Source organism: Barbus barbus (genome assembly GCF_936440315.1).
Source record: "Barbus barbus genome assembly, chromosome: 38".
Classification (NCBI taxonomy): domain Eukaryota; kingdom Metazoa; phylum Chordata; class Actinopteri; order Cypriniformes; family Cyprinidae; genus Barbus; species Barbus barbus.
This window is the reverse complement of record NC_136716.1, coordinates 156,368-181,040: the sequence shown is the minus strand read 5'-3', so window position 1 is coordinate 181,040 and position 24,673 is coordinate 156,368. Positions and strand designations below refer to the sequence as shown.

Genomic DNA, 24,673 nt, shown 5'->3' with positions numbered 1-24,673 from the left:
AGTAAGTCTCGTGCTGCTTCTCTCCCTCCTCATCGTCCCTATGACTGTGCAATAGAGTTACTGCCAGGTACGTCTCCGCCCAAGGGCAAGTTATATTCACTTTCAGTTCCAGAAAGGGAGGCCATGGAGAAATATATTTCTGATTCTCTAGCAGCGGGGTTCATTCGACCCTCCTCTTCTCCAGCGGGGGCGGGGTTCTTTTTTGTGGGGAAGAAGGACGGATCTCTGCGACCTTGTATTGACTACCGAGGGCTGAATAATATCACGGTAAAGAATACTTATCCTTTGCCGTTGATATCTTCAGCTTTCGAGAGGTTGCAGGGAGCGTCGGTCTTCACTAAATTGGACTTAAGAAACGCTTATCATTTGGTCCGCATTAGGAGGGGAGATGAATGGAAGACTGCTTTTAACACCCCCAGGGGGCACTTTGAATACTTGGTCATGCCCTTCGGTTTGTCCAACTCCCCAGGGGTCTTCCAGGCACTCGTCAACGACGTGCTGCGAGATATGGTCGATCGATTCATATATGTCTACCTGGATGACATATTGATTTTTTCATTATCTCTCCAGGAGCATGTGCAGCATGTTCGACGAGTGCTTCAGAGGCTGCTAGAGAATGGGCTTTTTGTCAAGGCGGAGAAATGCGATTTTCATGCAGTCTGTTCCTTTTCTAGGGTACATTGTGTCGGCTGAGGGAATGCGCATGGATCCTGACAAGGTTATGGCTGTGGTGGATTGGCCAACTCCAGATTCCCGTAAGGCCCTACAGAGGTTTCTGGGGTTTGCCAATTTCTACCGGCGTTTTATTCGCAACTTCAGCCAACTAGCCTCTCCTCTGACCGCCTTGACCTCCCCCAGAACGACGTTCAGGTGGTCAGACGCAGCCGAGGCTGCGTTTGCCAAACTTAAAAGCCGCTTTGTTTCGGCTCCCATCCTTGTTACCCCTGATCCATCACGTCAGTTCGTGGTGGAGGTTGACGCGTCAGAGGTGGGGGTAGGTGCAGTGTTATCGCAACGCTCTCCGACAGACGACAGAATGCATCCCTGCGCGTTTTTTTCTCACCGTCTATCGCCTGCCGAAAGTAACTATGATATTGGTAACCGAGAGTTGTTGGCAGTCAAGTTAGCATTGGAGGAATGGCGCCACTGGTTAGAAGGGTCGGGGGTACCTTTTATCGTATGGACCGATCATAAGAACTTGGAATATATCAGAACTGCTAAAAGATTGAACTCCAGGCAGGCTCGGTGGGCACTTTTTTTCGGACGTTTTGACTTTACTCTTTCGTATCGCCCGGGTTCCAAAAACATCAAACCCGATTCTTTATCGCGCATTTTTGACCGTTCCGATCGCCCGTCCACTCCCGAGTGCATTTTTTCGGAGACACTTATTGTCTCCACACTCACATGGGAGGTCGAATCGAAGGTTAAAACAGCCTTACAAGGGGTAACGCCTCCGGTCGGTTGCCCACCGAACCGTTTATTTGTGCCAGAGGGATTACGGTCCGACGTCATTCAGTGGGGGCATTGTTCCAACTGAATTCAGTGGGGGGCATTGTTCCAACTGTGGGGGCATTGTTCCAATGTGGCTTGTCATCCAGGAGTCAGTCGCACCACACATTTGGTCAAGCAACGATTTTGGTGGCCTCGTATGGCTCGCGACGTTCACAATTTTGTTTTGGCTTGCTCAGTTTGTGCCACTGGTAAGACGTCTAATAGACCCCCGGATGGGCTCCTTCAACCGCTGTCGATCCCTTCGAGACCCTGGTCCCATATCGCACTAGATTTTGTCACCGCCCTCCCATCCTCCCAGGGTAACACGGTAGTTTTGACCGTGGTGGACCGGTTCTCGAAGGCGGTCCATTTTATTCCCTTGCCCAAATTACCCTCAGCCAAGGAGACAGCGGTTACAGTCGTTGACCATGTCTTTCGGTTACATGGCCTCCCGACGGATGTGGTTTCCGACAGGGGACCCCAATTCGTGTCCAAATTTTGGCTAGAATTTTGCAAATTATTGGGGGCGACTGTTAGTCTGTCATCTGGGTTTCACCCTCAGAGCAATGGTCAAACTGAGAGAGCCAACCAGGATTTGGAGAGAACGTTGCGATGTATGGTTGCCAAGAATCCTTCCTCGTGGAGCCAACAACTTTCTATGGTGGAGTACGCCCACAATTCGTTACCAGTATCATCCACGGGCCTATCCCCATTTGAATGTAGTATAGGTTACCAGCCACCAATTTTTCCTAGTCTGGAATCCGAGGTCGCGGTCCCCTCCGCTCACGCCTTTGTCCAGAGGTGTCATCGCACCTGGACTAGAGCCCGCGAGACTCTAGTCCAGGTGGGAGCGCGCACCAAGGCCAGGGCCGATCGCCACCGGTCTAGGTCTCCCGTATACGTCGTTGGTTCCAAAGTGTGGCTTTCTACTAAGAACATTCCTCTCCGATCCGTGTCTAATAAGCTTGCTCCGAAATTCATTGGCCCGTTCCCTGTCACCAAAATCATTAGTCCGGTGGCAGTCCGCCTCAGACTTCCTCCAGTGTACAGGAGAATCCATCCCGTGTTCCATGTATCCAAAATCAAACCCGTTTTTTTTGCACGCATTAATCCGCCAGCCCCGGTTCCTCCACCGCCGCGACTCGTAAATGGGGAACCCACTTATTCGGTCAATCGTATTCTGGACTCAAGACGGAGGGGACGCGGATTCCAGTATTTGGTGGACTGTGAAGGTTACGGTCCGGAGGAGAGAAGTTGGGTACCTGCTAGAGACATACTGGATCACTCCCTTATTGATGATTACAATCGACAGGTAAGGGAGTCTGGGAACGCCAGGAGGCGTTCCTAGGAGAGGGGGTACTGTCACGGTTTATGAATCCATTGTGTTCTTCATGTCACGTGTACTTGTGTAGGTCTGTGTGTTACATGTCTCCTTGTGTTTCTGGTAATTGTCATTGTTCTGATTTGGTTTCTCCCATTGTCTCCCCCCCATCGATCTGTCTGATTTGGTTTAGCCCTCATTATTTTGTATCCCCGTCACCTGTTCTCATTACCCTCTCCAACTGCTGCTCATCTTCTCTTGGCTACTTAAACTCACTGCAATCTCTCCTGTTTGTCAGATCGTTGTTTGATGTCAGTGGATTGTTTCATCGTGTGTTCGTCCTTGGAAACTCTGGTTTGTCTTGTCTTGGTTATCGTGTCTTTGGATGTTCTACGTTGGATCACTCTTCACCATTCATCACCACGCTGACCATCAAAGTCCCTGCACCACCTACCCATCCGAGAGACTTCATTCATCCTTTCTGTTCATTTCTGCCATTGCACCGTCTGTCAATAAACTGGTTACTTGCATCTTTGTTTCCATCATCCTTGTGTTTCATAACAAGTACTATGAAGCTAGATTCACACTTTGGGCACCCCCCCCCCCCCCCCGGCAGGAGCAGATTATTGATAAATAAAGACTTACTTTTGCATGGTTTCTTGCACAGTACTGTGTTTTGCGCTCATGAATGCATGATTTGTAAACTAATATATTTTGATGTTTGCATCCCAACCAACTCCATATGTCTGGCTTTTCTGACAAAGTCCATTTGCTTGGTAGCTCACATGGTACAGCAATGTACCTGCAGAATGCTCCGTAGGCATCTTGTGAAAGAGGTGTTATAACTTTATTTTCAAAGAAATAGGGCATTAACCTTTTAGAACCACTAACCTTTTTGGAAATTGGATTTCCAAATTAGAACGCCCAATGTAATAAAACGTTGCCAGATTCATGTTCATCTCTTTAGGATAAAACTGTACTTTTAGCTCCATGCATGGCACATTTCACCTGACAATTTTCATGAAATGTGCAAGAAGCAACATAAGCATCATAGGCATGATTTTCCAGTGAACATGTGATGGTATTTGTCCTGGGATTATATTAATATGCAGGTGTCAGGAAAGGGTCATTTTGACTGTTATATGACATGTATTTATCAAATTTATTTATAAAGTGATTTTAATAAGGATATTTTATAAAGCTCAAGATTGGCCCACTGAGGCTTTTGTCCTGCTCACTGCGGGTATTAAAGCTATGTATTAAATACAGAAGAAACGGTAAGTGCCATACACAAGGGGAGCATAAAGAAACATGCCTTACAACATACAGTTTTACTCAGTGACAAGCTTTCAGTTAGCAAATGTTTATAAAAGACAGAATAGAGAAAGTGAGAGATGGTTAGTAGCTGTATTCATAACCTGCTGGAGACACTATTACATCAACACTGTGAGCAGGTAGAAAAAAAGAAAGACAGGAAGACTTAAAGGAAGACAGACATAAAAGAAAGCAAGCATGAAAGAGAAATTCAACGCTGTCCTCTTTTTCAAGTTGCAAATTGCAACACCTCATCTGATGTATTTACACACGCATGGTTTAACACAATAAATGGTGCAACCCTTTTACGGTAATCTCTTTTAATTTACAAAGGTCAGTAAATTCTTGCTATGTGAGTGTAAAGTCACATTTTTATTTTCACCAAGAAACTTTCTAACCAAAGAGATGTCTATTCTTATTTTCATCTTTGCAGGTGGTCTGACTAAGCACACAGGCCGTTTTCAGTAAACCACCAAACTCTTTCTGCTCTGCCGTGGTTTTGTACTTCATTGTCAATGACCACAGTCAGTTTTAAACTTATAACATTTACAACTATTTGCAAGAGAAGAACTGCCCCCTCAACTGAGTCTGGTTTCCCAAGGTTTTTTTTCTCTCCATTTCTGTCAGCGATGGAGTTTTGGTTCCTTGCCACTGTCGCCCTTTGGCTTGCCTAGTTGGGGACACTTAATTTTTGACAACACTATCGACTTGCACAGACACTATTTGAAGAGAACTGAACTGAGCTGGACGATGACATCACTGAATCAACAACAAACTGACTTTAACTGAAAAATGTACTGTTATTATTGTCCTCTATTTAGAGCTGCTTTACAGAAGAATTGAATTTTTGTTTGCATTATTGACACCATTTTCCTGTTTAATACTGTAAAGCTGCTTTGACACAATCTGTTTTGTATAAAGCGCTATATAAATAAAGGTGACTCGATCATTCTACTGTAAAAAAATGTATAATGGGTAATTGTTATTTAAAAAATTAAGGTGATAATTAAAAAATAGTGTGTATATTTTATTAAAGAAATTGTGGTTCGGTGTTGTATAGAAAATATTGAGAACTTTTCACTAATAAAACCTGAATTGAGGAACTGAGTAAACTGAAAAAAAGGAAAGAAGGCTATTTATTTAAAGAGAATTAGCTCAATTTTGCAGTTTTATTTTAGCGGTGATTGTTAGTTCCCAGCATGCTTTACATATGGCTGGGTATGGAGAGTAAATATTGAAATTATGTGCTATTTTTTGTATTTTTGAGTGAAGGGAAACACCTATTAATGTTTAATATTCAGTTATGTTTGACCTTTGAAAGAGTTTCTGTTACATTGAAGTTTCTGTCATTACCATCGAAGAGTATAGAATATGGTTATGGATAAGAGCATGTAACTGTGAGGCATGATACTTTGTTAATGCTAGTGCAGTATTTTCAGTATTTATCAAGTATTTTCCTACTTGAGCTGTCAGGCTGTATACAGTTTTTTAATTGTACAAAATAACTCAAAGTAAAATACAAAAATGCCTTACTCAAAATCACAGACTTTTGAAAATCAACTTAAAATAAATGAGCACATTTCACTAACAACATTAAAGAAATTGTGGTTCATTGTGTCCTAGATTAAATAATTTAGGAGATAAAAAATGATAAAGAGTGACTTATTTCTTGAGAAATTGGCAGTTTGAGAGTTTTTTTTTTTATTGTGTTGAGGTTAAAGTAAATGAAAGTGTAACTAATGCTGTCATGAACCCACAGAAAGTTAAAAAGGGCTGAGAGTCAACTGCTGTCACAAACTAGCTGTGTACACACACACAAAGATGAACATAAGACCTTTACATTTACATTTAGTATTTTAGCATGAGGATGAAGCTCTAGGTCTTTTACTAATAGCCCTGGTTTTGTTGTTTATAATGGAAAAAAAAGTTTTATAATGAGTGTATTAAATGTCCTATTAGAGGAATTAGGCAATACATTTATGGAAGACAGGGGTCAGAAGAGGTGGTTTCTGTTTGTTAAAATAATTGCAATTCCATTTGCCCCTATTAGTATTAAAGGAAATTACACAGCACCTTGAAGATGTAGAGTTTGTATTTGTAGATGTGCCTCTATTTACAGTCTATCAAAACTCCAAAAACATTCTTATACATAAAATTCACAGCAGGTTCCAGCTGAAATGAACATGAGAGGCAGTAAAACGCCAACAATGTTTTTTGCTGTTCACGTTTACTCAAATCATGATTACAGGCAGGCGCGCAGATGGCATTAGGGACGGGGGGGACATGACCCCCCCAGATTCATAGTGACCCGATCCGTCCCCCTCACTGTCTCTACGAAAGGCAACATCAGTATACGGAGGATAAATCAGGGTTTCCGCTATGTACATTATCCTAAGTAGTGGCGGCCAGGCCACATGCGCTAAGCCATTTTTGAAAAACGCTTTTGACCGCAGTGTCTGACCGAGTCCCAAAACACGTGTAGCCAATCAGCAGTAAGGGGGCATGTCTTGTACTGATAGAGAGAAGAGAGCACTCTATTTGAGTGCACAGGAGTCAGGACGTATATTAGCAGATCGACTATAGATAGAGAGAGATGGCAGATTAAAAAAAATGAAGAGGAAAATATCATAGAAACAAAACATTAAAAAGAAGGGTTACGATCAGGCAAGAGGTAGGACCTGTGGAAGTATAGATCGGAGCAGCCAAGGAGCAGGAAGGGCTCGAATTGGACACCGAGATTGTGTTGTTTCTTTTTGATAGATGAGTAACGTTGATTTTGCTTTGTCTCACACAACTTATCCTTGTTGTCTTTTGCTTGAATATGCTTTTCTGTCATCTTTGCTTGTTTCCATGATTGTCGTTGCCATGGTTGTGTATGTAGGCTAGGCCTACATGTGGATGCTGAGATTTGTTTTTGTTTCACTTTAACTTTCGAGATTCGCAATCGCACATACTCTGTTTATACCATGGAGCAGCAGTAATAAGCCAGTACTATGAAGCTAGATTCACACTTCGGGCACCCCCCCCCCCCCCCTGCCCCCCGGCAGGAGCAGATTATTGATAAATAAAGACTTACTTTTGCATGGTTTCTTGCACAGTACTGTGTTTTGAGCTCATGAATGCATGATTTGTAAACTAATATATTTTGATGTTTGCATCCCAACCAACTCCATATGTCTGGATTTTCTGACAAAGTCCATTTGCTTGGTAGCTCACATGGTACAGCAATGTACCTGCAGAATGCTCCGTAGGCATCTTGTGAAAGAGGTGTTATAACTTTATTTTCAAAGAAATAGGGCATTAACCTTTTAGAACCACTAACCTTTTTGGAAATTGGATTTCCAAATTAGAACGCCCAATGTAATAAAACGTTGCCAGATTCATGTTCATCTCTTTAGGGTAAAACTGTACTTTTAGCTCCATGCATGGCACATTTCACCTGACAATTTTCATGAAATGTGCAAGAAGCAACATAAGCATCATAGGCATGATTTTCCAGTGAACATGTGATGGTATTTGTCCTGGGATTATATTAATATGCAGGTGTCAGGAAAGGATCATTTTGACTGTTATATGACATGTATTTATCAAATTTATTTATAAAGTGATTTTAATAAGGATATTTTATAAAGCTCAAGATTGGCCCACTGTTTTTTTTTTCCTGCTCACTGCGGGTATTAAAGCTATGTATTAAATACAGAAGAAACGGTAAGTGCCATACACAAGGGGAGCATAAAGAAACATGCCTTACAACATACAGTTTTACTCAGTGACAAGCTTTCAGTTAGCAAATGTTTATAAAAGACAGAATAGAGAAAGTGAGAGATGGTTAGTAGCTGTATTCATAACCTGCTGGAGACACTATTACATCAACACTGTGAGCAGGTAGAAAAAAAGAAAGACAGGAAGACTTAAAGGAAGACAGACATAAAAGAAAGCAAGCATGAAAGAGAAATTCAACGCTGTCCTCTTTTTCAAGTTGCAAATTGCAACACCTCATCTGATGTATTTACACACGCATGGTTTAACACAATAAATGGTGCAACCCTTTTACGGTAATCTCTTTTAATGTACAAAGGTCAGTAAATTCTTGCTATGTGAGTGTAAAGTCACATTTTTATTTTCACCAAGAAACTTTCTAACCAAAGAGATGTCTATTCTTATTTTCATCTTTGCAGGTGGTCTGACTAAGCACACAGGCCGTTTTCAGTAAACCACCAAACTCTTTCTGCTCTGCCGTGGTTTTGTACTTCATTGTCAATGACCACAGTCAGTTTTAAACTTATAACATTTACAACTATTTGCAAGAGAAGAACTGCCCCCTCAACTGAGTCTGGTTTCCCAAGGTTTTTTTTCTCTCCATTTCTGTCAGCGATGGAGTTTTGGTTCCTTGCCACTGTCGCCCTTTGGCTTGCCTAGTTGGGGACACTTAATTTTTGACAACACTATCGACTTGCACAGACACTATTTGAAGAGAACTGAACTGAGCTGGACGATGACATCGCTGAATCAACAACAAACTGACTTTAACTGAAAAATGTACTGTTATTATTGTCCTCTATTTAGAGCTGCTTTACAGAAGAATTGAATTTTTGTTTGCATTATTGACACAATTTTCCTGTTTAATACTGTAAAGCTGCTTTGACACAATCTGTTTTGTATAAAGCGCTATATAAATAAAGGTGACTCGATCATTCTACTGTAAAAAAATTTATAATGGGTAATTGTTATTTAAAAAATGAAGGTGATAATTACAAAATAGTGTGTATATTTTATTAAAGAAATTGTGGTTCGGTGTTGTATAGAAAATATTGAGAACTTTTCACTAATAAAACCTGAATTGAGGAACTGAGTAAACTGAAAAAAAGGAAAGAAGACTATTTATGTCATGAATCACAAGGTGGAAGCAAAGATGCAAGTAAATAATCTTGTTTTTATTGGGTCAGAAGACAACACAGTAACAAAGTTTCTCGGGTGGGCTGGTGATGCAGGGACTAGATGGACAGCGCGCTGGTGACGAGTGGTGATGGTGAATCCAGTGCAGGTGAACATCCAGACGAGACGAAAACCACGAAGACTCCAGACAGACGAGGACCAGGAACACTGTAGCAGACGGCACACGATGAACAACACGGAGGACATCAATCAACGATCTGACAAGGAGAGGAGAGTGCGGTGAGATTTTATAGGTGAGTAGATTGGCAGCAGCTGGTGCGGGGAATGAGATCAGCTGGCGCGCTGATGACTGGAGTGAGCGGTGACGCCCACTCACACACACACACACACACACACACACACTGAGAACCACAATACACGAGACATGAAGAAACCAGTGAATTCATGAACCGTGACAATTTATTTAAAGAGAATTAGCTCAATTTTGCAGTTTTATTTTAGCGGTGATTGTTAGTTCCCAGCATGCTTTACATATGGCTGGGTATGGAGAGTAAATATTGAAATTATGTGCTATTTTTTGTATTTTTGAGTGAAGGGAAACACCTATTAATGTTTAATGCTCAGTTATGTTTGACCTTTGAAAGAGTTACATTGAAGTTTCTGTCATTACCATCGAAGAGTATAGAATATGGTTATGGATAAGAGCATGTAACTGTGAGGCATGATACTTTGTTAATGCTAGTGCAGTATTTTCAGTATTTATCAAGTATTTTCCTACTTGAGCTGTCAGGCTGTATACAGTTTTTTAATTGTACAAAATAACTCAAAGTAAAATACAAAAATGCCTTACTCAAAATCACAGACTTTTGAAAATCAACTTAAAATAAATGAGCACATTTCACTAACAACATTAAAGAAATTGTGGTTCATTGTGTCCTAGATTAAATAATTTAGGAGATAAAAAATGATAAAGAGTGACTTATTTCTTGAGAAATTGGCCATTTGAGAGTTTTTTTTTTATTGTGTTGAGGTTAAAGTAAATGAAAGTGTAACTAATGCTGTCATGAACCCACAGAAAGTTAAAAAGGGCTGAGAGTCAACTGCTGTCACAAACTAGCTGTGTACACACACACAAAGATGAACATAAGACCTTTACATTTACATTTAGTATTTTAGCAAACTCTTTTATCCAAAATGACTTACAAATGAGGAAAATAGAAGCAAAACCATCAAAAGAGGAATAATATGTAAGTGCTGTGACAAGTCTTGGTCAGCCTAACACATTACATATAGCAAGTTTTTTTTTTTTTAAATAATAAATAAAAAGAAAACAAGTAGATAGAAAAGAATTAGAATAGAGAGTGCTAGAGTTAGAGGGTCAAATGAAGAAGGAAGAGATGTGTTTTTAGAAGAAGAAGTTTTATTTATATAGCGCCTTTCCATTGCTCAAGGTCACTTTACATAGTGCTATACAAAACATTCACATACCCAAAAGACAACACAAACATATAAGCGAAAAATAAACCAAATTATCCAAAATGCAAATTAAACAGATACGTTTTTAGCTGACTCTTGAAGGTAGACAAAGAAGATAAGTTACAAAGTGTAAGGGGTAGTGAATTCCATAATTTCGGAGCGTTGACACTGAATGACCTACCACCTACAGTGGACAGCCGATAACGAGGAACAGACAAAAAAACAAGCTCAGAAGATCTGAGGGACCGGAGTGGAGAATAGGAGTACAGTAGGTCAGACAGATATGGAGGCGCAAGACCATTTAATGCCTTAAATGTGAGAAGTAATATCTTAATATGTATACGAGATGCCACAGGTAGCCAGTGAAGATCATGCAGTAGAGGAGTAATATGAGCAGAACGCCTGGTGGAGGTAAGAAGTCGTGCTGCTGAGTTTTGAACATACTGTAACCTTGCAATAAGTTTTTTAGGCAGACCAAGAAATAGAGCATTACAATAATCCAGACGAGATGTGATTAATGCATGAATTAAGATTTCAGCATCAGCTAGAGTCAGAGAAGATTGAAGACGTGTAATATAACAAAGATGGAAAAAAGAGGTTTTAACAACAGAAGAAATGTGAGAGGCAAAAGATAGAGATGAATCAAATAAGACACCAAGATTACAGACAGATAAAGAAGGCTTAACATGAACCCCGTCAATTTCAAAGGACAGGTCCATCCTTTTGACTGAGGTAGCAGAGCCAATCATCAAAATTTCAGTTTTGTTATTATTTAGCTTAAGGAAATTCAAGGACAACCAATGCTTGATATCCCTGATGCATGCAGTAAGTGAGTCGGGCAGTGATAACCTATCAGGTGGATGGTGGATAGGTAAATTTGAATGTCATCAGCATAGCAATGAAATTGAAGTCCATGCTTGCGTATGATGTCACCAAGTGGATATATGTAAATGATAAACAGAAGTGGTCCAAGAACTGAACCTTGAGGAACACCCTGTGAAACTGGAGCAATGGCAGATTTATACCCTTGTATGTGATATAATATTTTCTATCGCTAATGTAGGAAATGAGCCAGGAAAGACCTGAGCCAGTGATACCGATATCAGAGAGACGAGAGATGAGTATTTCATGGCAGACTGTGTCAAATGCAGTGCTTAGATTGAGAAGAATCAAGATGTTTATTAAAGTCCATGGACAGAAGAATGTCATTAACCACACAATGAAGAGCAGTTTCAGTGCTATGTGATGAACGAAATCCTGACTGAAAAGGTTCAAAAAGTCCATTAGCATTTAAGTAAGATCTTAATTGTGAAGCCACAACTTTTTCAAGAATTTTACTTAAGAATGGTAAATTTGAGATTGGCCTATAGTTGTTCATGTCTAGATGGTCAAGAACCGTTTTTTTAAGTATGGGAGTCACGGCAGCCAATTTTAGTTCTGCTGGAACAATGGCAGATGCTAAGCTACAGTTAATCATATGTGTTATGAAAGGTTCAACCTCATGAACACACATCTTAAGCAAAACAGTAAGTGTGGGATCAATCTGGCAGGATGTAGAATTTGACTTCACAATTAGATCTCTTATGGCAGCAGAAGTAGTGAGAGTAAAGGCAGAAAGAGAGTATGTTGGGTGAGACGAGTCAGCTGACATCAAATGAACATTTGAGTCAGTTGTATGAGCGGTGTCTTTAGAGATGGATTCAGTGATTGACTTCAGTTTGTCTGAAAAGTAATGAGAAAAGTTATTCACAAGCTCCTCAGAGCCAGACATGACATGTTGTGGAGGATTAGTGAGTTTGTTGACCATAGCAAACAGAGATTTGGGCCTGCACATGGAATTCTTAATAGTAGAAGAGACATATGAGGATCTTGCAGCATTGAGGGCTGTACGGTAATTGAGCAAATGTTCTTTCAAAGCCGAAGAGTGCACACTGAGTCCAGTTTTCCTATACAGTCTTTCCAAGCGTCATCCCATAGCTTTCATTGCTCGAAGTGCAGGAGTGAACCAGGGTGAAACGTGTGTAGATGGAACCAATCTAGTTTTAACAGGAGCATGCTTCTCAAGTATGTGGGAAATGGTATTATTATAGATGCTGCATATTTCTGATGGACAGTTGGATAATAAAAAATCAGACAAGGTCGAAACCCTTATTGAATCAGAAAAAGCAGATGGATCGACAGAACAGATTTTACGATAAGTGAGCATTTTTTTCACAGGTGATGTAGAAATTGGAAAACTAAAACTGAAGTTTAGTAGTTTGTGATCTGAAAAAGCAAAATCAGTTACCAACAAGAATATTATTTAAACCAGATGTACATATAAGATCCAATATATGACCCCTGGAGTGAGTAGCAAAAGTTACATGTTGAGTTAGACTGAAACAATCCAGAACAGACATCAATTCCTTGCATTGTACAGTGTCTTCATGTATATTAAAATCACAGAGAATAAGTACAGTTGAATAACTAGCACAGACAAGTGTAAATAACTCACTAATCTCAGAGAAAAAAATCTGAATTAAATTTTGGAGGTCGATAAATTAAGATTACAGCCATTACTGTTTTGCCAGTCATTTTCAATGCAAGATATTTAAAAGATACAATGTCACGGAACTCGATCTTAGATATGTTGATACTCTCATGACAAACTACAGCCAACCCTCCACCTCTACGATGGAGACGAGGTTGAGATAAGTAGACGTAGCCAGATGGTGTTAAGAGGTTTAGATGAAAAAAGTCATTAGGCACCTGCCAGGTTTCCGTCAAAAGTAGCATGTCCAGGTTTGCGTCAATGATAATGTCATTTAGCACTGATGCCTTATCTGTTAAAGAGCGAATGTTCAATAGCGTACATCGCATATCTGAAGATGCAACATTGCAGTTCCCAAGGACGGGATCAACGCGTAATGGTCTCAGAATTCCAGAGTTGATTACACAATTTTCCTGTTGTGTTTTCCTAGAAGCACGGGTGCTGGTACAGATAACTGGAATACTGCTTGAAGACGAGCAGTGATAAGTCCGAAGTTTCTTCCGTGAACGGTGTATGTTGCGGGGTCTGCGTAAAATACCAACTTGTTCACACCATTTATAAGTGTCTGAAGCCAACATCAGCCAAAAACAGTGCAAAAAGACCGAAAAACAAAACCTGCAAATTGTTACACGTCGACATGACCAAAAGCCAAAGAAGCCCACATGACTTTATCAATTTAACTATGTTAGCCAGAACTGTATCGAATCCACAATCCACACAATCCACAGAAGGGAAGGCTACCCAACCATACCGAGGATTGACAACACAAAATGATAAAGAGAGTGGAGACTCACTGTATCAGATGTCGAGGAGGATTTGGAAGGAATGGAGAGGGCTCGCAGCCGAACAGTGTGAAAGGATCAAGAAAAAGGCCAGGTCAGTCATCCAAGTATAATTGAGTGAAGAAAATAGTCCAAAAAAAATAATTATAATAATAATCCAAGTAATCCAGATCAGTTGAGTCCATCAGAGGAATATCCAAAGACGTATAAACAAACAAAAAAACAGACAGATACCAGCATGAAGCGGCAGAACAAATGCGCCAGTTTGTTTGAATTTGGCGCTCTCTCCTGAAAGCGTGACGCACGCTGTGACGCAGCTGTCATCTGAGCGGGGCGTAATTTAGCGATCTGCTTTATCCATAAAAAAAAAAAAGTTTTTTTTTTCTTCTACATTTTTTATATGTGTGTGTGGGGAATGTGGCAGTATCTGCATGATTATCATATGTATGGACGGACATCAGCGTGTTTATTACCGACTCTATGACGGCTATCATTGTGATTCAATCTATTATTGATTATATGGCCCATCTGTATAATTATCATCTGTATGGACGCACATCAGCGTGTGATTACTGACTGTATGACCATGTCATGAATATGTATAATAACTAAAATAGTTTGTATAATTATGCAATACTGCAATTCTGGTGGTTATTTTTCCTCAAACAGAGGGGCTGGGGGGACTATAAATATTTTCAGAAAAAATATTGCAGGAATCTAATTTTTTATGGTATCTTCTTCAAATTTGAAATATAAACTCATGAGACACGTGGCCTTCAACCCATTACTTTTCTGGATTGCTCCAGGACTTATTTCATGTATGTGTATATGAAATAAAAAAAGGACACCCACCATGCTATTTACCACAGTAACAGTGGTTTTACTGTGATATTTGAAGGTAAAACACAAACACGACACTTTACCATGCTATTACCACAGTAACTTTGGTTTTACTGTGACATTTGAAGTTAAAAAACACATTAAACAGGACTAAATGGATAAAGCAGATCGCTAAGTTATGCCCGTAATCATAAACATTAATGATGACTGATAGCCTCGTGAGCCAATCAGCAGTCAAGGGAGGCGGCCTAAGAGATTGACAGGGAAAGGAGAGGGAGCAGGCAGGAGAAAACACAGGCACTCCCACAAAGACATTTATGAACGTAACACTCCCACCCTTAAGAACAAACTCGTTTGCAAAAAACAAAAAAAACAACAAGACTCTCTCGAGAGCATCAGCCAAGACATTCTCCGAACCCTTCTTATGTCTGATATCTAGGTTGTAGTTCTGGACAATAAGAGCCCAACGCATAAAACGCTGATTGTGATTATACATTCGAGTTAAAAACACGAGAGGATTGTGATCTGTATATACCACAATCGGACTACTGGAACCAAGGTAGACTTCAAAGTGTTGTAATGCGAGTAATAAAGGAAGAGATTCTTTTTCAATAGTTGAATAATTCAGCTGATGTTTGTTAAACTTACGAGAATAATAACTAATAGGATGTTCTATTCCATTTGCATCCTCTTGAATAAGAACAGCCCCAGCACCCACTGGGCGCAGTTTAAAATTTTGAGCACAGTCAGGTGCCATTAAAACAGGTGCATTGCACATCAGAGTTTTGAATAAAACAAAACATACAGTGGGTGGCGTTCCCCCTCTTACCTGGGGTTTCTATACACAGAGTTACCTAAATGTTGCACAATGTCACACGACATCTTCCCTATCCACCTTCCTCTTGAGTAAAGAGTAAACGTCATAGAGCGTAAGCTCAAAGATCAAAAAGCAACGCCATCCAAGTAACAAAGTAACAAAATAATCAAACGAAATAGCAAATCAAAAGGTTTATAGAGATCAAGAATGTCAGAACAAAACACAAAGGATTTAGGCATAAGCGGATAACAAATAAAGCAAGTCAAAATCCAAGTAAATGACAGAAAAACAGGGAGCAAAATAGATCTCCATTCACTCTTTTCAGCGTCCTTTTATCTGCCAGGGGAAACTTTACTGGCAGCGGATAGGTCGGCGTCACGTCGCTTAATGATGAATGATAGCCTCGTGAGCCAATCAGCAGTCAAGGGAGGCGGCCTAAGAGATCGACAGGGAAAGGAGAGGGAGCAGGCAGGAGAAGAAAAAAGAAAACACAGGCACTCCCACAAAGAGATTTATGAACGTAACAAGTATGTTTGAGTTTGTTAAACCCCGCGCTACAAACAGCTCTTAAGCACACAGAATAATGCAAGAGGGCATTTTACATTTTTTATTTATTTTTGTAATCAACAAGGACAAGACAGGAAAAAGGGTGGAGCCGCCTATTATGTAAACACTACATCTGGTTCTTTTTGTCATAAAACCCTCTGCAAACTGGACTCACTTTCTCTGCTTGGATTAATGCATTTTTGCTGCCTGCTGCGAGCTCTCTAACTCCTCTCTCTGCCATCTATTTGGATTGACTGCGAGGTGAGTTAGCACTCAGTCATCCTACTCGCTTACTGTCAGGTCAGGTATAGTTTTCCTCTCTGTAAGCTTATATAGGCATAGCCGCGGGAACATATTTTATCTGGGGGGTGCTGGGGGTGGGGCTTGATGTTGCAGGGCGGGGCCATGGTCGGGATTTTTGACAAAATCCTAATATTTAACAGCCCAAATTCTTATAGATTATTAACATACAAATGAATATAGAGTTAAATGCGAACCAATATATATTTGTGCTTTTGTGACTTTAGTTCAATCATTTTTTTTCTTTAATATTTCTATTATTTAAGGGGATTTTGCTAAATAACATCCCTGATACTCAAAAGTTTTGATCAGTGCACTTCGGCGAATTCTCTCATTGGAAATAACAAAGTGCAGATGTACATGCGAAAATTGTAAAATGTAAAATTACGGTAATATCGCGTGAATATTTCACATGAAATTCTGTCAGTGTGAGGGAGAGATGTAGGGACGAATAATAAGAAGTCAAGTCAAGTCAAGTCTGCTTTATTGTCAATTCTTCCACATGTACAGCACATACATACAGAGAATTGAAATTGCGTTACCCTCAGACCCTTGGTGTAAACAGTTAACATTAAACACGTTCAAATACAGATAATACGGTTTAAACATATGTACATACAACTCTATAGCTATACAAGTAAGGACATTGTAGAAAAAAAATAAAGAAATAGATAAAGTGGCATAAGGCGCATGGCAGATAGTGCAAACCAGTTAAATAAAAACAAAACTGTGCAGATATATTTGTAGTGCAAAAAGAGCTTATCAATCTGAGAACATTGTAGAAAAATAAAAATAAAAAAAGATAGATAAAGTGACATAAGGCACATGGCAGAATAGATGGAGTGCAAACCAGTTAAATAAACCAAAACTGTGCAGATATATGTGTAGTGCAAAAATAGCTTGTCAGTCTGAGGACATTGTAGAAAAATAAAAAAGATAGATAAAGTGACATAAGGCACATGGCAGAATAGATGGAGCGCAAACCAGTTAAATAAAACAAAAACTGTGCAGATATGTGTGTAGTGCAAAAAGAGCTTGTCAGTCTGTTAAATTGACAGGAGAACAGTCTTTTTATGAGACTATCCGAGGAGGTAGTTTGCAGTCAATGCTGGATGAGGTAGTGATCAGTCCAATGCTGCACAAGTGAGAGGTGCTGGTCACAGTTTGTAAGTAGGTGGGGGTGGCTGGTCCTGGGGGTGTGGGGAGCCGTAGGAGGGGGGGGGGGGTCTGATAGTGTCAGAGTTCAGTGTTGTATGGGGTAAGAAGAGGGGAGGGGGGGCAGGGACGGGAGGGAGTTCAGCTTCCTGACAGCCTGATGTATGAAGCTGTCCTTCAGTCTGCTGGTCCTCGCCTGGAGACTCCGCAGTCTCCTCCCTGATGGCAGCAGACTGAAGAAGCTGTGTGTCGGGTGGGTGGGATCACCTGCAATGAGGAGGGCTTTGCGGGTGAGACGGGTGCTGTAGATGTCCTGGAGGGAGGGGAGAGAGACACCAATGATCTTCTCAGCTGCTCTCACTATTCGCTGAAGTGACTTGCGGCAGGATGCGTTGCAAGCGCCATACCACACAGTGATGCAGCTGGTTAGGATGCTCTCGATGGTGCCTCTGTAGAAGGTGCACATGATGGGGGCCGGGGCTCTGGCTCTTCTAAGTTTGCGGAGGAAGTAGAGACGCTGCTGTGCTTTCTTGGCCAGTGCTACAGTGTTGTTAGTCCAGGAGAGGTCCTCTGTGATGTGCACACCCAGGAACTTGGTGCTGCTCACTCTCTCCACAGTCGCACCGTTGATGGTCAGAGGGGCATGCTGAGTGTGTACTCTCCTGAAGTCAACAACAATCTCCTTCGTCTTCTCCACATTCAGAGAGAGATTGTTGTCACTGCACCACCCGGCCAGGCGGCTCACCTCGCTCCTGTAGTTTGTCTCATCTCTGTTGCTGATGAGACCCACCACAGTTGTGTCATCCGCAAACTTAATGATCAGGTTAGATTTGTGTGACGGTGTGCAGTCGTGGGTCAGCAGAGTGAAGAGGAGGGGGCTCAGCACACATCCTTGGGGGGCCCCAGTGTTCAGTGTGATGGTGCTGGATGTGTTACTGCCGTCCTAACCCTAACTTTCTCATGGCTATTGCTAATAACATGTCAAACGTTTTTTTTTCACTCACCCTGCCTTTGGTTCTCCTTATTACTGGAGTAACTTCAAACATGGAATCTGCGTATCTGTGATGCGATCTCAAAGTGTTTAAAGGGCACCCGCACCTTGTTTTTGTGACATATGAGCACTGCCGCTTGCTCATCTGACCTCCACGTTATGTGGATCGTTCCGCACGCAGGATTTTCACTATTCACCAGTCAAGACCTACTGCTATTCCATCCATTTGGTCAAATAAGAGAATACTGGCATAAAGTTGGCTTGACGCTTTACGTTCGATATTCGCAAATTTAGGGACCGTCTCTAAAGTTACATGCAATATTGGTATACTACACTTTTCTAACTTCAATAGCATTTGAGGAGAATGACTTACAGTCATAAAAACAACTGTAAAGTGTTCATTTAGGTGTCAACTACAATGCACACCTTATACATTTTTTATATTTATTAAAATAAACTGTAAATCATTTGTTAAATTAAATTTTTTCAGTAAGGAATGGGCTCAAACGCATATTTAAAGCTCAATAGCATTTGAGGAGAATGACTTAGTCATAAAACCAACTGTAAACTGTTCATCTAGGTGTCAACTATAATGCACACCTTTTACATGTTTGATATTTTTTAAAATAAACTCTCAAATAATATCTACACTGTAAACAACTTCTTGGAGAAACTTTTAATTTGTTTGCTCTCCCACATTTACTGTGGTGTTTGCTCCTGTTTTTGTTTTCGGAATTTGATTTATTGTGTGTTTGAGTTTTCTCTTGCAAAACTTTGTTTATTGGCTGTTTAACTGCATTTACGCTGTGACTCGACTCTCGGTTTACCTGAGTTTATTCAAGTGCTTCTTCGACACTAAAGCCATATTCGGACGGGATTAGTTTTACATGGAGAGGTGGGGTAAAGTAATTATTACCAGAGCTTCTCAGTTATTTTAGTCCCATCCTAATGCGCCATCTCAGCAATCATTACAGACAATGTCAGTAAAGATTACGACGACTTTTACCTTCTATAAAAAGGTCCGGAGAAATTACCTTAAGTAATACTAATCCCGTGCGAAAAGACCAGCTGTAAAATATACTTAAGGCCTCCAGGGCGGTGCCCGTTCCAGGGGCCATGGCGGGTCAGGGGACTCGGGAGGCCATGGCGGGTCAGGGGACTCGGGAGGCCAGGGCGGGTCAGGGGACTCGGGAGGCCAGGGCGGATCTGGAGACTCGGGAAGCCACGGCCTATTTTTTTCGGGCCCGAGGGGTTCTGTGGCCCTGGCCCTTGGCCCGGCCACACAGGCTGTGACCCTCTTACCCCCCCAAATTTTCTTGGGGAAGCCACAGGGGAGCGGGCTCTGTCGGGCGCTCTCGCAGCGCGGACTCTGTCGGGCGCTCTCGCAGGGCTGGACGGGACCAGCGGGAACTCAGGAGGGCTGGACGGGACCAGCGGGAACTCAGGAGGGCTGGACGGGACCAGCGGGAACTCAGGAGGGCTGGACGGGACCAGCGGGAACTCAGGAGGGCTGGACGGGACCAGCGGGAACTCAGGAGGGCACGTGCGTGGAACCGGCACGGGAGGGCACGTGCGTGGAGCCGGCACGGGAGGGCACGTGCGTGGAGCCGGCACTTGGGGGCGCTCGGGAGACGCGGACACTTGGGGGCGCTCGGGAGGCGCGGACACTTGGGGGCGCTCGGGAGGCGCGGACACTTGGGGGCGCTCGGGAGGCGCGGACACTTGGGGGCGCTCGGGAGGCGCGGACACTTGGGGGCGCTCGGGAGGCGCGGACACTTGGGGGCGCTCGGGAGGCGCGGACACTTGGGGGCGCTCGGGAGGCGCGGACACTTGGGGGCGCTCGGGAGGCGCGGACACTTGGGGGCGCTCGGGAGGCGCGGACACTTGGGGGCGCTCGGGAGGCGCGGACACTTGGGGGCGCTCGGGAGGCGCGGACACTTGGGGGCGCTCGGGAGGCGCGGACACTTGGGGGCGCTCGGGAGGCGCGGAGCTGGACGGAACCAGCGGAGACGCAGGAGAGCTGGGTGGGACCAGCGGAGACGCAGGAGAGCTGGGCGGGACCAGCGGAGACGCAGGAGAGCACTTGCGAGGAGCAGGTACAGGAGGGCGCTCTTGAAGCGCGGGATTGCGGGGGTGCTCTGGGCTGAGGACAGCAGCAGTGCTGGGAAGAGTTGGGTGGCCGGAACATTTGGCAGAGCATGTAGAGGGTCCTGGCGAGCGGTGAGCTAGTGAGGCCGGGTTGGGTTGGACGAAGATCAGTCTGACATTCTTCGACTTCGAAATCAATGCCATGTACATTGAGGACATGATTTATCAGCCCGATCAGGGAAAAACTGGACGTGGGGAGATCGCAGCTGATTACATCTTTGTCCAACCCAAACCGAAAACACACACCGAGCGAGGCGTCAATCCAGCTCACCTCGTTGGAAAGCTCAAGAAACTCCTCAACATACCTTACCAACTCCCGACCATCCTGCCGCAGACACCAAAGCCTGTCCTCAGCCATAGTATAGTTGTGGTCCAGTCTTCTGTCACGCTCACTCTGGGAGCAGGGAAAGGCAGAGGCAAGGAACTTCTCTTCATTGTGCACTTTAATTGGTAAACAGGCATCACAGGAAACATCGAGCGTACACAAGGATATGACGATCAGACTGGACACAGAGGCAGGGAAACACAGGGTTTAAGAACACTAGGAAAACAAGGAACAGGTGTGGACTAATCAAACACAGGGCTAGGGACTAATTAAACTAATGAAGACAAACGAGGACAGGAACAGGAAGGCCAAATATGGGCACGGGAGGAGGGGAAACACAAGACAAGGACTGACATGTAGTTAGTGGCGTTCTATGCTGAAGATGTTATATTCTTTGATTTCTTTGTTTAGCTTAGAATTTGATTGGTGCTAGTTAAAGTGTTTTGTTTTATTATTTTCTTTTCATTAGTACCGCTCTTGTCCCTCACTTTTGTTGTCTTTAATCCATTACATTTGTACATAATTTGTAAATATATATTTGTTGTTTTTATGGTATTTTAGGTTTAGTGTTTATATTATTATTACTATTATTATTATTATTATTATTATTGTTGGGAGCTGTTTAATGTAATGGCCCAAATTATTATTTTGAGTCAGTTAAACTTAAATACCTTAATTTTCTTTTTCTACCTTATTTGTAAATAAAATTAATCTCCAATCCTAGCAGGATTCAAGATTATCCATAGTTATTTGAATGCTAGAAAAACATATAGCTGCATTTCCAAGAGAAAAAACGCCAAATAACATAGGGCTGCACGATAAATCGAAGTGAAATCGAAATCACGATTAGACAGAAGCTGCAATTGTCATGCGTATCTTTCAAGCACGGTTCTGTGATCAGTAGTAAATCTCCATCCGAAGGCCAGAGAAACTCCAAATTCAAGAAACTTCAAGAAGAAAAGAAGAAAATGCCTATAGCGGTAGATGAATAAACAGAAGATTTAACTGCTTTCATTGACTACGTTTACATGCGCACAAATAATGCGATTATTTCCAATAATCAGAGTAAGGACTTAATCGCATTTTGATGTTTACATGTCAAGAGCAAAGCTCTTACTCCCATTTACATGCAATTCCCATTATTCTTATTACTCGCTAAGAATTGTGGTTAATTTTCTTACTGCCTTTAATTACATACCCAACTGGACAGCACAAATAATGGACTCAGAAAGAGCAGGTGTGTTACTGGCCGCTGCTTTAATTTATTTACGTCTAATGCATAATGATTTTGTATGGCTGTATTGCACGCTTTTTCGGCGCCATAGCAATGTGATGGAATTTATTTGCCTATACTCTGTGTTCTACTTGCTGTTTCTGGATGAGGGTAAGGAACAGAAACTGCTGGTAGCTAGTTGTGTTTTCCCCAGAATGCGATGCTTTCTTCTAGGGATGCACCAGTATCGGTATCGGGTCGATACTGAGCTCATGTATTCGTATTCGTTAAAATGTCCCGATACTCAACACCGATACCATGCATGTGATCAGTGCCATATTCAGACAAAGAAACACCAACAACAGAAAAACAGACAGCAGAATGTAGTTATTAGAGATTAAGGATGTCTAAAAATGTACATGCAATGAATATAATGTTAAACATTCAGTATTAATGCCTGTATAGCTGATGTGAGCAAGCTGATAAGCAAAACACGCTGAGTGGATCCAGCGCGCGGCGGCGCAGATGCGCGAGCTTGTCGAGTGAATATCCCTTTCTCACAGATATCACTGGAAAGTTTGTACTTCGGTCGGAAATGTCAAAAACGAGTAAGTAAAACAATGCACAAGTTACTTAACAGTAGGGAGAGAGAGATGGAGAGAGCGCGCGCGCACTTCTGTGGTGTGATCTTTATTGATGTTCGCTCAGCACGCATCATTTGAATTAAAACTAAATCGTAAATTTACGATTAAATCGAACAATTTACGGCCTAAATCGAACAAGGACAAGCAGACTCAGGAACAGCTTTTTCCCTACAGCTGTTTCCCTACTTAACTCTGCCCAATTACACACCCCTCACACACCACCACAAACTCTCCACCCCTCCCCATCATTAAATCAGTTTTAAAAAAACAACAACCACACACTGAGTACTATGTACTGGAAATTTTTATTTCTATGCACTTTCAATGTTCATTGCACTAGTATTTATATATCTTAATGTATAGCCTATTCATACCCATTTGTAACTATATTCATAGTGTACATACATTTACTGCACAATCCATCTGTATAGTATGTTCATATCACCCATCTGTATACAATACTGATAGTATTTAAAAAATCTGTAAATTATGTCCATAGTACTACTGCCTTATCTGTATATTCTGTACATATGTAACATATTATAGGCACTGTATATCCTGCTTATTGCACTTCTGGTTAGATGCTAACTGCATTTCGTTGCCCTGTACCTTACATGTGCAATGACAATAAAGTTGAATCTAATCTAATCTAATCTAATCTAAATATATGACAACATATAGGGGCATTCATTCACTTTAAACATCATTTATTTTTAACCTTAAGCATTGAACACGAGTGAAACACAAGTGAAACTATCAGCCTGTGTGAAATGCGCTAGGCTGTTCTGTACTTGTCCCTTTCATCTGCTCCGGTACACATAAGTGCGCGCACTGTGCTGTTTTCCTTGCTTCATGTGTGTTTCTGCAATTATATGGCTTTGAAATCTAAATGTTTCAGATGAAAAAAAAAAAAAAAATCTATATCTGAAAATGATTGATTTATAACGAGTGGTTCCCTGCATAATTACAGCAAAAAGCGTGTTTACAGCACTGAGCCGCTGCAATGGAGCAGCTCTAATGCTATTTAAGATGATGTACCATAGAGCAAATAAATAAATACAAAATTAACAGTGAAAGTAACAAAAAATTGTAAATTACATTTTAATGGGCATAATTAAGTGTGAAAAATAACCGAAGGATATACAGTCAAACCAAAAATTATTCAGAGACCAGATATAAGTTTTTATTTATAATTTTTTTTTTACTAGTGGGTGCAGGACACTATAGTTAATTTAAGTAACTGAGGATAGCAAAATAAAGTAAACTGTGACAAATTATACCCAAAAATTCTTCATACAGTGGACTACCAGTAAAATTGATACAAAAGTGAGACCAAAAATTATTCAGACCAAGTAATGGAAAAAATGTAAATTCAGGCTTTCATGAAGCTGGTTGACAGCATGCCCAGGAGACTACAGGCTGCCATTAAGGCTAAGGGTGGCCCCACAAAGTATTGATAGTTGTGTAAATATTGTCATACCAACAGCTGTCTGAATAATTTTGATTGATTGATAGAAAGGTATTATCAAGCTAAATTTGTTCTGACACAGTTTAACTTGGAGTTCTTGTAATATTTTATTAGCATTTTCTAAACTATAGCGAATAAAATGTGAGAAATGTTGAAGGTGTCTGAATAAATTTTGGTTTGACAGTATCTATTTGATAAATGAAGTTAATCAACTAACATTTTACATACTCATTTGTTTTCTTTACCCAATATTTAAAAAATGTAAAAATAAAATAAAAATATCGGTATCGGCAAATACCAAAAATTAAAGTATCGTATCGGGCGAGTACTGGAAAAAGTGGTATCGGTGCATCCCTACTTTCTTCTTTGCCATCATTTTTTATGCTGCATTCACGTGCTATCGGAATTATCGTAAA

The 24,673-nt window shown here is 41.4% G+C and overlaps 2 protein-coding genes across 3 annotated transcripts in view; one reads left to right on the top strand and one right to left on the bottom strand.

Annotated features, from left to right (window-relative positions):
* The window catches only part of LOC306858075 (fructose-bisphosphate aldolase A-like), a 51,456-nt gene that overhangs the window by 23,455 nt on the left and 3,328 nt on the right, over positions 1 to 24,673 (bottom strand). The gene's annotated exons all lie outside the window — the stretch shown is intronic.
* Positions 15,940 to 24,673, top strand: part of LOC306858074 (integrin alpha-X-like) — a 64,977-nt gene continuing 56,243 nt past the window's right edge. Inside the window, exon 1 of the mRNA XM_079398458.1 lies at positions 15,940 to 16,274. The gene's annotated coding sequence lies outside the window, so the exon portion shown is untranslated. The remainder of the gene's footprint in view (positions 16,275 to 24,673) is intronic.